General features: G+C 44.7%; 1 protein-coding gene across 3 annotated transcripts in view; it reads right to left on the bottom strand.

Moving 5' to 3' along the window:
• Positions 1-18,462, bottom strand: part of BSN (bassoon presynaptic cytomatrix protein) — a 175,019-nt gene that overhangs the window by 62,080 nt on the left and 94,477 nt on the right. Inside the window, exon 1 of one of the 3 annotated variants that reach the window (XR_012906555.1) lies at positions 17,837-18,110. The exons of the other annotated variants lie outside the window; for them this stretch is intronic. The gene's annotated coding sequence lies outside the window, so the exon portion shown is untranslated. Of the gene's footprint in view, positions 1-17,836; positions 18,111-18,462 lie in introns of those variants that run through there. 3 annotated transcript variants of the gene reach the window in all.

Here is an 18,462-nt window from a genome sequence, read left to right on the forward strand (position 1 = left end):
CTAATATCCTGGGACCAATGTGGCTACAACACTAGTATCTGGGACATCACACCCAGAACTGCTTAATGGTCTGTTGCAGAAAAGCAATAATGATTTCATTACTGTGAAGTCTGATGCTCTAAGTACCCTAATAAGCACAACTGATGGCTTTCTGTTCTGAATCAGGTATATTTTAGTGCTTTGGGGAGAAGTAGAAAACACTGCCTCCACATAGGGCTATCTGGCCTTGGCATTTCTCAGCCATGTTGCTTTGTGTGCTGGTACTGACCTGAATGAACACTAGCAAGCAAGCCCTCCAGGAAAAAGAAATGCTGCAGATCAGTGGTTCTAAAACGTATTTGATTGCACCCCTTCTGTGCATCTGTAGATGTTTATGCCCCAGCCCACCACACAATTACACACATCAATGGGGAAAAAATATTTAACACTCAGTATTAAAAACAGTAAGGCACTGATGCAAAAAGAGCCATTTAAGTACAGGCCGTCCTCACTATAAGTCCAAGATACGTTCCAAAAACCTGGACTTGTAGCAAAACAACTTATTAAGGGTTCCGCAAAACTAGGAAATACTGGGCTAATCAAATAGTTGATGCAATTTGCATCAACTATTCAATTAGTCGATAAGGGCGCCTCTACCTCTGAAGCGTAGCAACCGCCCCAGGGCTGTTGCTACACTTCAAAGGCAAAAGTGCTGCGGGGAGCATGGGGCCCTTAGGGGATTCAAGCAGTCCCCCGCTGGCCCTGTGCTCCCTGTGGCATTTCAAAGCAGCAGCGCCGCACGGAGCCTGGTGACCCTGGGCTCCACGCAGCACTGCCACTTTGAAACACCGTGTGTAGCCCCAGGTCAGCGGGGGACTCCCAGCTGGCCCTGGGCTGCACGCAGCATTTCAAAGCAGCAGATCCCAGACTCCACTCCTCTCCTCCCCTCCCTTGCTGCCTCTTTCTGATAGAGGCAGCAACGGGGGGAGGGGGGGAGGAGGGAAGCGACTAGTCAACTAGCGTGTCGACTATCCGATAAGCATTTGCTTATTGGATAGTCGACTAGTCATTCACATCCCAGTAAGCACACTCTGCATCCCCTCAGCTGGGCACACTCCCAGTTTGAGACTCTGAGAATCTCTTCTGCAATGTTACTGTCTTGTTTAAAGCCTGAAACCTATTGGCTTTGGAGAAGCGCCACCCACCTTGTGAGCCTCTGACACAGAGACCATACTGAGTTCTGCTTGCTAATAACTTTAGATTGCAGTGGGGATTAGAAAAATCAGGAGCAGATAAGGTAAATTAGATCGGGGGAAAAGATGAAAACCAAACCCAGCCTACTGCTGGCAAAGACTGCCTGAACCCTGGCACTGAGGCCCCCTCTGCTTCCATGGCAGAGAGCCTTCAATCTGTGACTTACATGTGAAAGACCTGTTAGAACACCACTAATCATTGTGGTCACAGCAGCCAATGGTAAGCAGGATACTATCTAGAAAATCTCTTGGATGCTATTGTTATGGGGCCAAATTCCAACCCCTACTTGAGGTCAACACAGTGAAGACCCTCATCCCTCCTTGTCCATGGCAGAGAACCCCATTCCCTTTCCCCTCTTCTCTCAAGGCCATCACCACAGACCTCCACAACACAACTCCTAGCCATTATCAGGTTGCTTCTCCAAACAGTATTGCTCTTCTTGTCAAAGCAGAGTTCACTAAGCTGCAGGGCCTTTCCTATCTGCATTGCTCACTGAAGATTGAATAGCATGGTCAGAACCCCACATCCCATTATGTCACTCTGCCCCCCTGAAAACTCAGAAGACACATCAAGACACATGGCTGAAAGGCTGGCTCCCCCCACATGGGAAACTCCTGGGGGAAATAGCTTTTGAGGGAGTCCCAGGAAGCAGCCTTCTCCAGCAACCATGTTTTCCAGGTGCCATGGGGAGCCTGGATGTGTCTGGCTCGTGACTAATTTTTATTGTACATAGCCCTGTGAAATCTCTTACACACTACAGCCAAAAAAAAAATCAGCCCACACAACACACAAGTCTTATGACTCTGGCATAATTCTGATACATTTTGTACAAGATAGGTCATATGAGGCATCACTGGAAAAGTTATGATTCACTGAAAATGATTTTCCTATTCATGTGCAGATATTTGGTATCAGAAGTTATGAAGACTAGGTATCTGTATTTCATATTCAGTTACACTTGGAGTTGATGTTTCTGTCTAGATGCTGTCAGACTAAACAACAGGCCATGAAGGACCTCTTCAGGGCAATGAGCCAATAGGGCAAACAGGCCTTACGAAAAGCTTATCTCCCACCCGGTGAGCCTTCTTGAGAATACTGTAGACAGCCTATAAATAATGGCTGCGATGGTTCAACAAGGTATGCAAGGGCCTGCCACTAGGTCACATGATTCTGGACTCCATCTTGGATTGTCACTGTTTTTCAACAAAATGAGTTTGAGACAGTTTCCCCCTATTTCCTAAAGCTACGTAAAGCAGGGAGTGACATCAATAGTTGTTCTTCATTCCCTATACACAAAGACTCTTTGAAACACGCAAGGAACAAAGAATGAATTGGGGGTAATGCTGGACCCAGACTAAAGGGATTGTTAGCCAGTGTATGAAAGACATGGGGATTCTAAGCACCAAAGCAAGTGCTGTTTGACCCTTAAGAATCTGCAGCTTGCTTCCAGAATCTTTTAAAGTGAGAATCTGCCAATTCGAACCCAGTGTACCTAGTATCTTAGACTGAATTTAGGTTTTTGTTTATTTACTTGGTAATCTACTTTGATCTGTTTGCTATTACTTTTAATAATTGAAAATATATCCTTTGTAGTTAATACCTTATTTTGATTTATCTAAGCCAGTGAGTTGGAGTGAAGTATGTAGGAAACTGCAGCTCAAGAGGCAAAAGTTGTTGCATATTCCTCTCCATGCTGCGGGAGAGGCAAACTCAAAGGCTTACACTGTAAGTTCCCTGTGCAGTACAAGATGGTATCATTTTGGGTTTATGCTCCAGATCTAGGGATCTGAGAATTACATTGGCTTTAGCCCTTGTATTGTTGGTTCATTTGGGGTGTGTCTAGACTACAGGGTTTTTTCGAAAAAAAAGTGGCATTTTTTAAAAAAAAAACTTCCCCTGTGTCTAGACTGCTGCCACATTCTTTCAAAAGTAAATCGAAAGAACGTGGCAGTTTTTTCGACCGTGGAAAATCTCGTTTAATGAGGAAGAATGCCTTTTTTCAAAAGTGCTCTTTCGAAAAAAGGCGCTATGTAATGCAAACTGTGCTTTTTCGAAAGAGAGCATCCAGACTGCCTGGGTGCTCTCTTTCGAAAAAGTGGCTTGGTTGTAGTCTAGACGATCTTTTTCGAAAGAGGCTTTTTCCAAAGTATCTTTTGAAAAAGCCTCTTTTGAAAGAGGCTTGCAGTCTAAACGTAGCCTCAGAGGCTAGTCAGGGAACCAGCATGTAACTCAACTGCATGTGCACTACATGTGTGAATGCTGGTGGAAGTGTAGAACTGTGAGCAGGTCTACAGCTTGTCCCAGCAGCACAGTGTGAGAGGGAGCCCAGGCTGAGAGCTCAGTGGTGCCTAGTTCCAGGTGGACCTGGGGGAGAACCCATCACAATAACTATACAAGAGTCATCAGAAAAGAGGGTACACTCAGAAAGCTACCCTTGTAATAACCAATGCTGTGGCCTGTGTTTATAAAAACATCTGGCACAATGGAGATTTGGTCCATGACAGGAACCCTGAGCTTCTACTTCAATGATAAGAGCAACAAATACCACCAGAGAGGACTGGAGGGGCAGGTATCTCTCAGATACCTCACACTGGGAGCATACGATACCTAGATTGAAATGTTGAAAACTACCCACTGAATTGGGGTAGCTCTGTTTGTTAAAAGACAAACAGAGACACCTGGGATCTGAGCACCACCAACTCCAGCTGAAGCTTGAGGGACACCTAAGGCCTTCTCCTGTGACCACTGAAAAGAGGGTAAAACTCTCACTAGAGGATTTAAAATTCAGAAGTGTTAAAAGAAAAACCAGAATAGATGGTCCCATCCAATGGAGCAAAACAGTAGCAACTGTGGGGAGACATGGACCATTGTAATCCAAAAGGTTAATGTTTCCCATTGTTAATAGTATTTTAAAACAGCTCTCGGTATGCTCCTAAAAACTCTGCAATGCACTTGTAAAGGGCTCGTCCTCTCTCAAGCACCCCCTCTGGCCAAAGGCATGTGTCCACAAGCTCCTACGCCTTATCCTGGCTCTGGGAGTGAAGGGTATCCCAGTTGTCAACAAACATGTGGACAAGGGGGATCCAGTGGATGTAGTGTACTTAAATTTCCAGACAAATTTTGACAAGGTCCCACACCAAAGGCTCTTAAGTAAAGTGAGTTGTCATGGGATAAGAGTGAAGGTCTTTTCATAGATTGATAACTAGTTAAGACAAAAAACAAAGCGTAGGAATAAATGGTAAGTTTTCAAAGTAGAAAGAGGTAACTAGTGGGGTCCCCCAAGGGCCTGTCCTGGGACCCATCCTATTCAACTTATTTATAAATGATCTAGAGAAAGGGGTAAACAGTGAAGTAGCAAAATTTGCAGATGATACCAAACTGCTCAAGATAGTTAAGACCAAAGCAAATTGTGAAGAGCTTCAAAAAGATCTCACCAAACTAAGTGACTGGGCAACAAAATGTCAAATGAAATTTAATGTTCATAAATGTAAAGTAATTAGAAAAAATAATACCAACTATACGTACAATATAATGGAGACTAATTTAAATACAACTACTCAAGAGAGAGATCTTGGAGTCATTGTTGCGAGTTCTCTGAAAACATCCACTCAGTGTGCAGCAGCAGTCAAAAAAGCAAATAGAATGTTAGGAATCATTATAAAAGGGATAGAGAAAAGGACAGAGAATATCTTAATGCCTCTACAGAAAACCTTGGGACGCCCACATCTTGAATACTGCGTACAGATGTGGTCTCCTCTTCTCAAAAAAGATATATTGGGGATATGAGAGAGTTTGATAAAATCATGACTGGTATGGAAAAAGTGAATAAGGAAAAGTTATTTATTTATTCCCACAATATAAGAACTAGAGGTCACCAAATGTAATGAATAGGCAGCAGGTTTAAAACAAACAAAAGGAAAAGCCAAAAAGGAGTTTGAAGAGCAGCTAGCCAAAAACTTAAAAAGTAATGACAAAATGTTTTTTAAGTACATCAGAAGCAGGAAGCCTGCTAAACAACCAGTGGGGCCCCAGACGATCGAGATACAAAAGGAGCACTTAAAGACAATAAAGTCATTGTGGAGAAACTAAATTAATTCTTTGCTTCAGCCTTCACGGCTGAGGATGTTAGGGAGATTCCCAAGGCTGAGCCATCCTTTGTAAGTGACAAATCTGAGGAATTGTCACAGATTGAAGTGTCATTAGAGGAGGTTTCGGAACAAATTGATAAACTTAACAGTAACAAGTCACTGGGACCAGATGGCATTCACCCAAGAGTTCTGAAAGAACTCAAAAGGGAAATTGCGGAACTATTAACTATAGTTTGTAACCTATCCTTTAAATCAGCTTCTGTACCCAATGACTGGAAGATAGCTAATTTAACACCAATATTTAAAAAGGGCTCTAGAGGCGATCCCGGCAATTACAGACTTGTAAGTCTAATGTCAGTACCAGGCAAATTAGTTGAAACAATAGTAAAGAATAAAATTGTCAGACATAGATGAACATAATCTGTTGAGGGAAAGTCAACATGGTTTCTGTAAAGGGAAATCATGTCTTTCTAATCTATTAGGATATGTCTACACTAGCTCGTTAATTCGAGCTAGGTAGGCAAATCAGGCAACCGGAGTTGCAAATGAAGCCCGGGATTTAAATATCCCAGGCTTTATTTGCATGTTTGTGTTCGGCCGCCATTTTTAAATCCCTCTTAGTTCGAACACTCCAGTATATGGCCACTATAATTATGAAAAGACGCTGGCGATGGATAGGTCATGTGTTACGAAGAGAAGACAGATCTATTACGAAAATTGCACTCCACTGGAAACCAGATGGGAAGAGAAAGAGAGGAAGACCAAAAACAACCTGGCGCCGAATGGTAGAACAAGAATTAAAAGACCATCATCACACTTGGGGAACAATAGGCGCTTTGGCCTGCGACCGACAGAAGTGGAAGGACTTTGTTGCTGCCCTATGTGCCATTGGCGTAACGGGCAGTAAGTAGTTCGAACAAACTGCCTGCGGCTACACGCGGTAGTTTAAAATTAATCTGAACTAAATCCTTAGTTCGGATTAACTGTTACACCTCATTCCACAAGGAGTAACTGTTAATCCGAACTAAGGACTTAGTTCGGATTAACTTTAAACTGCTGCACGTAGCTGCGGGCAGTTTGTTCGAACTAAGAGGGATTTAAAAATGGCCCACCTGGAGGACTTCTCTGGGGCAGGGTATGGCAAGGCCACAAGCTTCCAGCAGGGGGCTTTGAGGCCTCATCCACTCCATCACACCAGTACAATACTGCAATTCAGCTCTTCAAAGTGAAATTACTTTGTTGATAAAAGGACTGTGGTTAGAATATTTATTGTTAAGTTCATCCCACAACACCTCAACATATCCAGATTTATCCCACTTCTAGTACTGTTTGTCTCACTAGTAAATGCAGATTATTAACATAGTTCAGCCCTTTTTTGGCCTTGTCTTTATTCCGGCTTGCTTTCCTGGGTATAATGAATGTTTGGTCACAAACCCAGCCACAGCACGTCAGGATTTTTCTCTGGGTTATCAAAAAGAAAGAACTCACCCCCACCAAAGACATTCCCGAAAGAGCACACAGATAAAATGAACAAGACATCTTGATTTGTAAAACCCATAGCAGGAGTTGTCATTTCTAGCTTGGTGTACTAGAAAAGAGCAGCTTGCAGCTGGGGAGGGAGTAGCAGAAAGCCTGCAGTGATAAGGCAGGAGCTCTGCATTAATAGATCAAAAGCATTTGCACCCTTTGAGTCATGAAAGGGCTATTTTTACTGCCATAGCTGTGTCCAGGAAAAGAGGGCTTGGCATTTTCTTCCTGTTTGATGGCTGGTCATTTAAAATCTTTTCCCTGTTCTGCTAACAGAAGAGTAGTGAAAAGCTATTTTCCTGGCATTCCTCTTTTGTAAATCTGTTGCTGCTTTTACCCATTGGAAAGGCATTTTTCAGTTTGACCAGTCCTGAAATTGGGATGTTTGCTAGTTTCTGAAGCCAGCAGTCACAGGAGCACTTTCCTCTTTATACCCCAGCAGGAGTTACTCTGCAACTTTCACCCGTCAGAACCAGGACCAGGTGTAGTGGGGATGCTATCTGTCCATGCCCCACTGCTGCTGGCATGAGAACGGGACTAGAGTAGCAATCAGAGCTTATCCCATTTTCACAAAAGTTCCAATCTGAAAAGGGAAAGTGTTGCTATCCTAGAGGGGCAGAAACATCAGAGAAAAAATGGCTGTTACCATGGCTTTTCTCCCCATGTTGAACTGTGTGGAGGGCCACTAGAGATCTCATGAGCCCTGTCCATTCCAGACTCAGGTTATGCCTACACAGGGATAAAAGCCCTGCAGCTGGCCCGAGTCATGGGGCTCAGGCACCATAGATGAAAAAAAATGGGGTGTAGATGTTTAGGCTCTAACTGATGCCTCCATTGTCCCTGACTCCCTGAGCTTGGGTTCCACTCTGAGCCCAAAAGTCTACACAGCCATTTTTAGCCCTGTGAGCCTGGGTCAACTGACCAGGACCAGATGCAGCAATGCTACATGTCTTTTATCCCAGTGACTACCCACAGCTGCAAGGCAAGGCCAAGCTGCTGTAAGGAGACTGCTGTCCAAGGTGCTGATTCAAGTCATTGGCAGCTCAGAATTTGCAGACGTCAGGCTACAAGATCTAGTGAATTCTGTTTTAGGGGAAATGGTGAAATGAGACAGCTCTCAACCAACAAAGGAATATTTCCTCACATCCTTGCAGTCAAGAAGGGAATTAGCCTCTAAAAACACCTGTGAGAGAACATCACTGCTTCACGTGCACAGAACAAACAAATGCAGGAGCAGGACTGACAACGGCTTTCAAAGGAGAATGTTTCCAAAGCACTCATGTTGAGGGGAGGGATATTCCCAATCTGGAAAACATCCTCCAGATGTAGGCCATATTCAGGGAGGAAGTAAGTAAGTAGAACATCATGCCTGGCCCTACACCCCACAGAATCATAAGGAGGAAGGAAACAGCCCAAGAGAGGGCACCAAGATGAAAAATAGGCAACTTCTAGTCCTGCTATGGATACAGGGATCACATGATGTCAGATCTTCAAGGACAGTGAGTGCTATGGACTATAAGCAGTTCCTTATGAAACATGCTGTAAGACTGAGTTGACATAACTTGCTTGTCACGTAAATATCTTAAGAATATGATGCAGATTTGGCTGGCCATAAAAAGCCATTTCAGTACAGCAATATTTAAGTAATGCTTAATCAAAAGGAAAGTCTAATGAAAAGGCAAGTGCAGCCCTTTGTCTCATAATGACTGCATTTGTCTCTTATTTTAGACATCACCTTCACTGGTTTGCTTCTGAATCTGATTTCTCCCTCTCCACAGACTGCTATGTAATTATTTCAGAGTGGAAACAAAACTAATTGCTTGTCATAAATTGAGTCCAGCTCAGATGGAAATGTGTAACATTTCAGCTGTGTTCAGGAGTGGCCCGGCCAAGCCTTTCTTTGCCAGCATTCCCCATCTGGAATTTACAGGCTTGTCTCCTGGCTAAAGGTCCAGGTAGAGACTTGGAAGACCTGGACGCTTTTCTGGCTGTCCTGTGCCACTGGGCAAGTCACTTCATCTCTCTTAGCCCCCGTTTCTAGTTCTGGCCTGTGATGTTCAGGTCACACTAGTTAATTACAATGGTTCCGTCTGGCCTTCAAATATACAGATGAGTTACTATGTACAACTCAGAGCTGGGGGTAAGGAAGGTTTTAGGAAACTCCCCAGGAGCCAGTCAGACAATCTCCTCAGAGGAAGCTCAGGCAGGAAATCCAGATAATAAGCAGGGGAGAAAAAGTCTCTCTGTGTACCTCTACAAGCAGAGGGAGGAGGGACTTGTGGAACCCTGCATGGGGGTTGCATCATTCCCCCTTACTATTTCTGCTATGTTGGGGAGGTGCTAGGAGAGTGGGGAGGGGCCTTCTTCCTAAATTAATACTGAAGGACTATTAACATAAGTTAATTAACATAATTGGATAGTGGTCAGTAGAGAGGTCCCAGTAGCACAAGCCAGGAGGGAGCACATTTAGGACAGGTCCCAAAAACGGGTATGGATCTGAACACTTATCTCCCAGAGGAGGTAAAGCCTATCTCCAGAGAGAAGGATACAATTAAAATGTGACAGCAACCTTGTCATTAACTGTTCTTGCCCACCACGGGCAATGCTATTATTTATTTGTAACTGAAACTGAAAGGCTGTGGACTTTAACACAGACAATTTCTAGATCCATTGCAAAGAATCAGTCACCAAAATCCACAATGGAATCCGAAATGTACCTAAGAATGGCCACACTGGGTCAGACTAAAGGTCCATCTAATCCAATATCCTGTCTTCTGATGGTAGCCAGTGACAGGTGTCCCAGAGGGAATGAAAACAACAGGGAGATATCAAGTGATCCCTCCCATCGCCCATTCCCAGCTTCTGACATACAGAGGCTAGAGGCACCATTTCTACCTATCCTGGTAGATGGACCTATCCTTCATGAATTTATCTCTTTTTTTAACCATGTTAAAGTTCTTGTCTTCATAATGTCCTCTGGAAAGGAGTTCCACAGGTAGACTGTGGCTGTGTCTACCCTACAATGAAAAGTCAGAAAAATATATACAAATTGCAAACCACAATTTGCATATCTTTTTCCACTTTTCTTCCGAAAGAGGCATTTCTGACATTTGGCCCATCTACACGGGGCCAATTGTTGGAAAAAAAGCTTCTTCCTCGTAAAATGAGGTTTACAGGGATGCCCAAAAACCACATCTGCTTTTCTGAAATTTTTCAGAAAAGAAGATGCATTCCTTGGATGCAGCAGAGCTTTTCCGGGATATCTCTGGTATCTTGGAAAAGCTCTGTAGTCTAGATGTACCCAGTGCTGTGTGAAGAAAAACTTCATTTTGTTTGTTTTAAACCTGCTACCTATTAATTTCATTTGGTGACCCCCCCCTAATTCCTGTGTTATGGGAACAAGTAAATAACTTTTCCTTATCTACCTTCTCCAAACTGGTCCTTATCTCATAGAACTCTCTCATATCTCCCCTTAGTCTTCTCTTTTCTAAGCTGAAAAGTTCCAGTTTTCATAGAATCATAGAATACTAGAGCTGAAAGAGACCTTGAGAGGTCATTGAGTCCAGTCCCCTGCCCTCATGGCAGGACCAAGCACTGTCTAGATCAGGGATGGCCAACCAGTTAGGGTATGTCTACACTACCCTCCTAATTCGAACTAGGAGGGTAATGTAGGCATACCGCACTTGCAAATGAAGCCCGGAATTTGAATTTCCCGGGCTTCATTTGCATAAGACGGGAGCCGCCATTTTTAAATCCTGGCTAGTTCGAACCCTATGCCACGCGGCTACACGCAGCACGGAGTAGCTAGTTCGGATTAGGCTTTCTGAGGTGTGGACGTGCTTTTGACAAAGGCGTTTTTGTGGAAGTAGGAAGCCTAGTTCGAACTACCTAGTTCGTGCCCCGTGTAGCCGCGCTGCACGGGGTTCGAACCAGCGGGGTTTTAAAAATGGCGGCTCCCCGCTTATGCAAATGAAGCCCGGGAAATTCAAATCCCGGGCTTCATTTGCAAGTGCGGTATGCCTACATTACCCTCCTAGTTCGAACTAGGAGGGTAGTGTAGACATACCCTAAGTCATCATCTAAATCATTGAAGATATTGAAGAGAACCAGTCACAAAACAGTCCCCTGCAGATCCCCATTTGTTATGCCCTTCCAGCATGATTGTGAACCTTTAATAACTACTCCGAGAATGGTTATCCAGCCAGTTATGCACCCACCTTGTAGTAGCACCATCTAGGTTGTAGTTCCCTAGTTTACTGATAAGAATGTCATGAGAGACCATGTCAAATGCCTTACTAAAGTCTAGGTATACCACATCCACCACTTCTCCCTTATCCAGAAGGTTTGATATCCTATCAAAGAAATCTATTAGATTGGTTTGACATTATTTATTCTTTACACATCCATGCTGGCTGTTACCTATCACCTTGTGAGTAAATTCCTTAACTACTTGCTCCATTATCTTTCCTGGCACAGAAGTTAAATTGACTGGTCTGTAGTTTCCTGGGTTGTTCTTATTTCCCTTTTTACAGATGGGCACAATATTTGCCCTTTTCCAGTCTTCTGGGATCTCTCCCGACTTCCATGAGTTTTCAAAAATGATAGCTAAAGCCTCAGATACCTTCTCTATCAGCTCCTTGAGTATTCCAAGATGCATTTCATCAGGCCCTGGTGACTTGCAGACATCTATCTTTTCTAAGTGATTTTTAACTCTTTTAATTTTAACTTATAAACCTACACCATTTCCACTAGCATTCACTATGTTAGGCATCCTGTCACCATCAAACTGCTTGGTGAAAACCAGAACAAATAAGTCATTTTCCAAGTTTCCTGTTATTGTTTCTCCCTCTTTACTGAGGGTATGTCTCAACTGCCCTTTTTTCTAAAAAACTTCACCTGCATCCATACTGCAATGGCGTTCTTTTGAAATTAAATTGAAAGAACACAGGGGAGTTTTCAACATTGGTAAACCTCAAATTACGAGGAAGAATGCCTTTTTCGAAAGAGCTCTTTTGAATAAAGGCGTGTGTGGACGCAGAACAGGGACATTTTTCGAAAGAAGAGGCCATCGAAAAAAGCACACGTGCCCTGGTGGCCATTCTGTGAATAGCAATCAGGGCTTTCTTTCCAGAGAATGTCCATGCAGTCTTGACGCTCTCTTTCGAAAAAGCAGATCGCTTTTTCAATCCGGTTTTGAGGTGTGGATGCTCTCTTTCGAAAGAAGCTTGCAGTCTAGACGTACCCTAAGCAATGGGCCTACCCTGTCCTTGGTCTTCCTCTTGCTTCTAGTATACATGTAGAACGTCTTCTTGTTACCATTTATGTTTCTAGCTAGATTTAACTTGTTTTGTGGCTTTGCCTTTCTAATCTTGCCCCTGCATACCTGTGTTGTTTGCTTACATTCATCCTTTGTAATTTGATCTAGTTTCCACTTTTTATACAACTCCTTTTTTATTTTTTATTTCATATAAGATTTCCTGGTTGATCTAAAGTGGTCTCCTGCCATACTTTCTATGTTTCCTGCGCAGCAGAATAGCTTTCTTTTGGGCCCTTAATAATATCCCTTTAAAAAACTGCCAACCCTATTCAGTTGTTTTTCCCCTTAGTCTTGCTTCCCATGGGAACTTACCTACCAGCCCTCTGAGTTTACTAAAATCTGCTTTCCCAAAATCCATTGTCTCTATTTTGCTGTTCTCCCTTCTACCATTCCTTAGAATCATGAACGCTATGATTTCGTGGTCACTTTCACCTAAGCTGCTTTCCACTTTCAAATGTTCAAACAGTTCCTCCCTATTTGTTAAAATCAAATCTAGAATAGCTTCCCTCCTAGTAGCTTTCTCAATCTTCTGAAATAAAAAAAATTGTCTCCAATGCAGTCCAAGAACTTGCTGGATATTCTGTGCCCTGCTATGTTAGTTTCCCAATATATGTCTGGATAGTTGAAGTTCCCCATCACCACGAAATCCTGCGCTTTGGATGATTTTTTTAGCTGTTCAGAAAAAGCCTCATCCACCTCTTTTGCCTGCATAGGTGGTCTGTAATAGACCCGTAGCATGACATCACTTGTTTTTTTTCCCTTTTAACCTAACCCAAAGGCTGTCAACAAGTCTGTCTCCTACGTCCATCTCCACATCTGTCCAAGTGTATACGTTTTTAATATATAAGGCAACACCTCTTCCCTTTTTTACCTGCCTATACTTCCTGAGCAATCCGTACCCTTTAATACCAATATTCCAATTATGTGTATTATCCCACCATATCTCTATGATACCAACTGTGTCATAGTTGTGTTTGTTTATTAGCACTTCAAGTTCTTTCTGCTTACTCCCCGTACTTCTTGCATTTGTATACAGGCATGTAAGATCCTGATTTGATTTTGCCCCCCAGTTCTGCCTTATCCCTCCTTTATCTCTGCTATTATGGCCCATGCTCCCTCCCATGTCTGAGCCATCTTCCCAGGTCTCCATGTTTTTCACTTTCCTTTGGGCTTTGGTTACCTGCTCCTGTCAAATCTAGTTTAAAGCCTTTTTCACTAGGTTAGCCCGTCTGTGTCCAAATACTCTCTTTCCCTTCCTTGAAAGGTGAACTCTATCCCTGCTAAGCAGTCCTTCTTCTTGGAACAGCGTTCCATGGTCAAGGAAACCAAAGCCCTCCTGGAGACGTCATCTTCGCAGCTATGCATTCACCTCCAGGATGCACCAGTCTCCGCTTGGGCACCAACTTTTGACAGGAAGGACTGAAGAGAATATCACCTGCGCTCCAAATTCCTTCACCCATATTTCCAGAACCTTGTAGTCACTCGATCTGCTCAGTGTCATACCTTGCAGTATCTTTTGTGCCCACATGGACGAGTAGCATGGATCCTAGACAATGCCTTGGTAATGCTTCATCCACCAAGTGCAATCACTCTCAGAGCTCCCAGGTCAGCTTAGTCCCCCCAGTGCCTGGCCACAGGCTATCCTCCCTGTATGAGCACAAACAGGTGCCACAATTGTTACCAGCACTTGCTCAGTGGAATGGGAAGGTCTTTGTGGCCTTGCATAGCTGTGCACAGTGCCATGGATAAGGATCCTACCTCTACTTATTTCACCAGCAGCAAACCCTGCGTGGCCAGGAAATGGCAATGAAATAGTTGACATACAGAGGGGCAAGGCCCTTCTGTAAAGCTGTGGGTATGGGGCACACCCACATGGAATTAAAGAGGGGGCCAATGTTCTCCATTTCTTATTTCTGATTTCCATCCCTGCAGCCCATGGAATTCACTTGGTCATACAGGGTATTTTATACAACGGTTTTCTTCAACATCTTTATTAATGACCTGGATGAGGGGATGGATTGCACCCTCAGCAAGTTTGCAGAAGACACCAAGCTTGGAGGAGAGGTAGATATACTGGAGAGTAGGGATAGGGTCCAGCATGTCCTAGACAAACTGGAGGATTGGGCCAAAAAATCTCTGATGAGGTTCAACAAGGACAAGTGCAGAGTCCTAACTTGGGACAGAAAAATCCCAAACATTGCTACAGGCTGGGGACTGACTGGCTAAGCAGCAGTTCTATAGAAAAGGGCCTGGGGTTACAGTGGATGAGAAACTGGAGATGAGTCATTAATGTGCCCTTGTAGCCAAGAAGGCTAATAGCATATTGGGCTGAATTAGGAGTAGCACTGTCAGCAGATCTAGAGAAGCGATAATTCCCCTTTTTTCGGCACTGGCAAGGCTTCATTTGGAGGGTTACATACAATTTTTGGTCCCCATTACAGAAAGGATTTGGATGCATTGAAGAAAGTCCAGTGGAGGGCAACAAAAATTGAAGAGTGACGCTTTCAACAACCTGAAGGGAGGTACCAAAGAGGATGGAGAGAGGCTGTTCTCAGTGGTGACGGATGGCAGAACAAGGAGCAAAGGTCTCAAGTTGCAGTGGGGGAGGCCTACACTGGATATTAAGAAAAACTATTTCCCTCTGAGGGTGGTGAAGCACTAAAATGGGTTCCCTAGGGAGGGGGTGGAATCTCCATCCTTATAGGTTTTTAAGTCCCGGCTTGACAAAGCCCTGGCTGGGATGATTTAGGTGGGATTGGTTCTGCTTTGCGCAGGGGGTTGGACTTGATGATCTCATGGGATCGCTTCCTACCCTAGGATTCTATGATTCTAACATAAGTGTATCTGAATTGATGCAGTGTCTAGATGCAGTGTCCAGGGGCTAACTGTGGTTACTTCAATTACAGGACTGTAAAGCAGGGATACCTGTATCATAAAATTGCAACCTGCTTAAAGTTGAATTTTGCATCTTGAACATAGGGAAGGGTTCATATGACACTGGTAGGGTTGCCAGGTGTCTGGTTTTCACCCAGACTGTTCATTATTTGGGGCCCCGTCCGGTAAAAAAAAACCAGGAAATACCGGACATGTGAAATGTCCAGTATTTCCTGTTTCTCTCGGATGGAAGCCTGGCGAGGACAATTTTCCCTTGCTGCATCTGGCAGGGGTGGGGAAGTGAGGAGCGCAAGGCCATTTAAAGGTGCAGTGCCTTTTTTTCATTTGTTTGTTTTTGCTCAACAACTTTGGTCTCCCCGTTTTTTTCCCTCTCAACAGAATTTTTTCCCAGTTTTTTTGGGAGGGAGGGGGTGAGAGTGTTCGGTATTTTTTGTTAAGCCATCTGGCAACCCTAGACATGGGGTGCATCTGGGAAGACCTAGTGTCTGGGACTGGGAGCAAGTTCAACAGCTTAGTTAGTTCAAAGTTATTAAACTAGAATTTAGGTCTATGGCATGTTGAGCTGGGCTGCAGTGATGCATGCACGCTACACCTGCACTGTGTGCAAATCCCTACTTTTAAAATCTGATCATAATAGTCTCTACTCTTCCAGTTCTGGGACCCTCGGGATAATACAGCTCAATTCCAAGGCTACCACAGCTCTTTCCTGGCTAGCAGCACAAGCTCTGCCCCAGCATTTCCTCTTCCAGGCCTCTCTCCAATAGTGATTACAAGCTGCAGTGCTTGGTGTGCTACTTTTATGACAAGACCAGCAAACTTACATTTTACAAAACAGGTTTCACCTCGATCTCTAGAGGTGAAATGTTAGTCCATTGTCCCAAATAGTCTCCCTTTGGTAGAACACAGCTATCGTGACCAATATAAGAAGACATTGCAAAGTATGCAAAATAACAGCACATACCTTGAAAACTAGGTACAAAACTGAAAATACTAACAAGTTTATGCAGTTGCAGAAACACTCTGGATAGAAAACTGGTGCTAACGACAACACGCTTCAAAAGATCAGGAAAACATGTTTTTAAAAACCACGAGGAAATGAGAACTGATTTTTGCAGCAGTCCCTGTGTAGATTCTGTTTGGCCTGCACACTTTTCTAATGGTGTATTCTGGTTTGGGACTTTTCAGCCACTGCAGGAGAATGGTAGCTTCAAACTCTTTGGGCTAACGATTAAGACTACAGGCTGGACCTCCCTGATCCAGAACCTGACTATTCCCGAATGAGGGAATTTGCTAGATCAGGGGAGGTCCCCTGCCACCTGCCTCCCAGCCCACTGCCCCTCCCAGGCTCTGGCTCCGCTCCAGCCCCAATGCCACTGGGCTGCAGCCCTGCTGCTGCCGGGCTTGGGCACAGCAGACTGGCTGGGGCTACCTGGAGATGGAGTTTCCCAGCCACCATGGCCCCACTTCTGCCCCAGCCAGCCAGGGCTTCCCAGGGGCAGGGCTCGCCAGCTGCCAGCAGTCCCGCTGCTGCTGCACTTCACCGTGGTTCCCCGGGGATGGGGCTTGCTGGTTACCCCTGCTGCCCTTTCCAGCCAGGGTGCCCCAGGGCTGAAGATTGTTGGTCTCCCTGCTGCCCTGCTCGGCTAGGGCTCCAGAGAATGGGGCTGCCACTGGCCTTGCTGGTGGGGCTCCCTGTTGCTGGACTCCCAGCCAGTGCACAGCTCCCAACACCGGGGCTCTCTGGTCCAGCAACATCCATAGTCCTTCTGTAGTCCAGAAGGACCATGGTCATTGCCAGGCCAGAGTCCCGGACCTAGGAGATTTAACCTGTACAATTTAGATTCCATATTACTTAGAAGGGGCTGCAGCCAGGACAGTGTGCAATATTCCTACTAATCTTTTCCATCTAGCTGTGGATTTTTTCTATCCATGTGCTGAATAATTTATATGTGCACCAAAGCATGTGTGAATATGCACCACCAGGAGAAACACAAACCTAGCTATGGGCACCCTGCTAATTAGCTGGTCGAATCTGAATCTCTCCTGAGCAGCTTTTATGAGGAGCTGCAGCCAGGTGCTGCACTCCAGCCCCATGTATTTCCAAGCTTGGTGGGGGCTGCACAAGGGTCCTACATCCTAGCTTTGTGGCTTTTGCTGAGGGACTGAAGATGGGGCCGCATGTCCATGCCCAGTAGCTACACTAGAGACCATGCGCCCCCCTCATGGTTTCCCAGTGCCATACCCCCCACCCCCGCTCCAGCTGCTGTCAGGGCTTGGCAGGGGCTGGACACTGCTGTCTTGCAGCTGTGATCAGCTCTGGAGCAGGGGCTGTGTGCCCCCTGGCTGTGCCCCCTACTAGGGCTGCTGTATCTGGGGTCTCTGCCCCTTGCCATGATGGGGGGGCATAGCCCGTCAGTCACCCTCATCATGGGACTCCATTCCTCCTCCCTTCCCCAGTTATTTTTAGTCAAGTCACAAACAGGTCATGGGCTCGGGGAATTTTTGTTTATTGCCCATAACCTGTCTGTACATGTTACTAAAAATAACTGTGATAAAAATCTTATAATCACTGAGCAATCGCACAGATGGATTTTGCTGTCAGACCGGTAAGTTTCGTATCCAACTATTAAATCTAAGTATCTTGCTTCTGAGTGTCAAAGTGGGCTGCTAAGTGACTTCCAGTCTCCCACATTCAGGATATAATGACATCACTGTTCAGTTAAATGGCTGCTTCCAAAGTTAGGCTCAGAAATGTGAATTCTAATAATAAACATACCTTAAACCAGCCATCTGGCAGTGCCGCAATGGAAAGCTTCTTTTGGGCAGCCAGCCTGCTGGGCAGAGAAAGACGGGCATAGCAGTCCACTACACCTGGCAGAGGGGGCCACAACTCACTCCCCAGAGGGACTGTGATGCAGTTCCAGCAGGGAAGAATCCTGGAGGCCCTCTCCAAACAAGGAGCTTATCTAACCTGGAGATCTGATCAATGAATGTGTCAGCGAACCAGATTAAGCTGCTCCTGGCAAAAGGGCAAATAGTAACATATAAGTGGCCAGCACATTTGCTAATAGCTTTGAAATCCACTTGAAGATTAACAAAATCTGATGATGATGATAATAGGCCTTTAGTGCTTAATATTTTCAGCCAGCAGACTATACATTAAGGCTAAGTCTACACTGGCATGATTTTCCGGAAATGCTTTTAACGGAAAAGTTTTCTGTTAAAAGCATTTTCGGAAAAGAGCTTCTAGATTGGCAGGACGCTTTTCCGCAAAAGCACTTTTTGCGGAAAAGCGTCCGTGGCCAATCTAGACGCACTTTTCCGCAAAAAAGCCCCGATCGCCATTTTCGCAATCGGGGCTTTTTTGTGGAAAAGAAATCTCTGCTGTCTACACTGGCCCTT

Source organism: Pelodiscus sinensis, chromosome 11 (assembly GCF_049634645.1).
Source record: "Pelodiscus sinensis isolate JC-2024 chromosome 11, ASM4963464v1, whole genome shotgun sequence".
NCBI lineage: Eukaryota > Metazoa > Chordata > Testudines > Trionychidae > Pelodiscus > Pelodiscus sinensis.